This window comes from Pteropus vampyrus, unplaced genomic scaffold (assembly GCF_000151845.1).
Source record: "Pteropus vampyrus isolate Shadow unplaced genomic scaffold, Pvam_2.0 Scaffold11, whole genome shotgun sequence".
NCBI classification, from domain to species: Eukaryota; Metazoa; Chordata; class Mammalia; order Chiroptera; family Pteropodidae; genus Pteropus; species Pteropus vampyrus.
In genome coordinates, this window is record NW_011888792.1 from 5,555,478 (window position 1) to 5,558,261 (window position 2,784).

Consider the following 2,784-nt stretch of genomic DNA (forward strand, 5'->3'; position numbering starts at 1 on the left):
ACCATTCCCACAATAGTTCTTAGTAATAGTTTCCAGAATTCTTAAGGCCTGCGAGTTCATTATCCACTCTCTTCTAATATCACAACTATCCACTACTCTTTAGCAGATAATATGAGCTATCATCTGGCTGAAATGGTGAGTCAGTGTATATATACATGTATTGTTGCCAAAAAAAAAAAAAAAAAGATATAATAAAGGAATAAAGAGAACATAAATATTTAATTTTACATTCCTTGATGGCATGTTTTGCAATTCTTTACAATTCCAAATAGACAGTAATACCAAGGAAGTATCAGTGAAAATTGCTATTTTCCAGATTACACATGAATATATATTTTAGTATATAAACTATATATAAACAAACACAATACTAGCTTAAATACAAATGCAAAATAATATATGCATTACCTACTCTTTATACAAAACACAAAATTCCTATAATTATCATGCATAAAAAAATCTTGTTCAAATCCAAAGTAAAGCAATTTCCATTAAAAACCACTATAAGAAGAAAATAATTACTTTAAGAAAATTACATTCTTTTGAGCTTGAGATATATCAATGTATTATATTTTATATTGCATGATAGAAATTGTTAAGAACATTCTGCAAAGAGAAGATTCTACAGATACACTGGCAACTACATACATATATATGTATACATATATGTGTGTATATATACATGTATATGTATATGTGTATTTTTGTGTGTATATGTAGTGTGTGTATATGTGTGTGTGTGAGTGTGTGTGTGTATAGATACCAAAGTTTTTTTCTGTAAATATTTATATTTGCCTTTCACCTGGTAGAGCACTATCTACTTTAAATAAAAATTTTAAATATTTAATATACCTTAGAAATAAATTATTCTTGAATAATTAAACAAAAAAATGTCTATATGGTCCTATCATTTGGGGATGAAAAGTATCATACTACTTACTTTATGATTTGACTATTGAATGTGAAGATACCAATGTAAATTAGTTACAGTAGCATAAAATAGACTAAGAGCCTGCTGTATTTTCTTTTTTCTTTTTCCCTTGCAGGATCATTTATGATCAAAACACTTAACAAAATCAGTATAGAAGGAAAGTACCTTAACATAATAAAGGCCATATATGACAAACCCTTGGCCAACATTACACTTAATGGTGAAAACTAAAAACCTTCCCTCTAAGATCAGGAACAAGGTGAGGCTGTCCACTATCGCCACTGTTACTCAATATAACACTAGAGGTCCTAGCGAGTGCAATCAGGCAAGAGAAGATGTAAAAGACATCCAAATAGGAACCTGTTGTAGCCGCCAGCCCCCGATAGACACACAGACCACCAGAAATCAGTGAGTTATAGGAAACACACTCAGCTAGCTGGGTCTGCCAGGGGTATGCAGACCCCAAATCAAGCAGCCCCGAAATGTAGGGTTTTTAAGCCCTAAACCCCATTCTTCATCCTGTTTGAACACACAAGTCTATTTTTCTTCTTTTTACCAACTGTCAACCCACAGGCTGGTTGTGCAAGCGGTGGGTACAGAAGCAGAAAGCTTATTGTTAGAGCGTTATGTTCCCGTGGGCGATAGCCAAACAGTAATTTTCCAGCCAGCGCAAAACGAAGATGTCAAACTGTAACTATTTGCAGATGACATGATTCTCTATATGGAAAACCCTAAAGACTCCACAAGAACACTACTAGAAACAATAAGCAAATATAGTAAAGTTTCTGGATACAAAATCAACATTCAAAAATCCATAGCATTCCTATACTCTAATAACGAAGTATCAGGAAAAAAAAAGTGGAAAAAATAATTTCTTTTGCAATTGCAACAAAAAGAATAAAATATCTAGGAATAAATCTAATGAAATGTGTGAAGGACCTATGTAATGAAAATTATAAGACCTTATTAAAAGAAATTAAAAGAAGACACAAAGAAATGGAAACATTAATTCATTTTTTTTACTTCTGATTATATCTGAAGGTTTTGCAAAATAGTTTGCCTGGTACATTAATTCCAATGAGTAGTGTCTATTTGAAGCCCAAGAGAGAATAGTTTTGACCATTATTTTCTTATATATGTATTGGCTCATCATCAAGGATAGCTATGATACAATTTCAAGCAGGACAAATAGCTTTGATGGAAGGTGAAGATAGTGTTGTAAGACCTTAAATATATTGTTTGTTGTGGAAAAAATTATATAATAAACATTTACCCTTTACATGTAAAGAAATGTTTTCACGAATGTTAACAGGAAATCAATAAAGTAGAAACAATGCTGCACGATGATAATTATTTTAAAATTATCCTTATATTTGACAATGCTCGAAGATATATACTGCATTTAGTTAGGACACTGAAATAAGAACTTCGGCAGAAAATCTATAAATTAATTTGTTAATTGTTAATGATGGGAATAAGACTCTTCTCTTTAATGACCAATTAGTTATTAAATTAATCTCAATAAACAATACTTTCAGAAATGTGATTGTGTAAATAAATGACTCTTAGAGTGACTTAAGTATTCAATTTAGTCAAGTTATTAATTAGGTATTCAGGTTATTTGTTTAATATATTCTAAATAGAGGATGCAATTTTTTTCTTTTGATATAGACTTTGTTTTTTAGAGCAGTTTAGTTAATAGCAAATTTGAGAAGGTACAGAGATTTCCTATATAACTCTGCCCTACACATACAGTGTCCACTATTATCAACACTCCCCATCAGAGTGGTTTATTTGTTATAATTGATGAATCTACATTGGCACAGCATTATCACTCAAAATCCATATTTTAC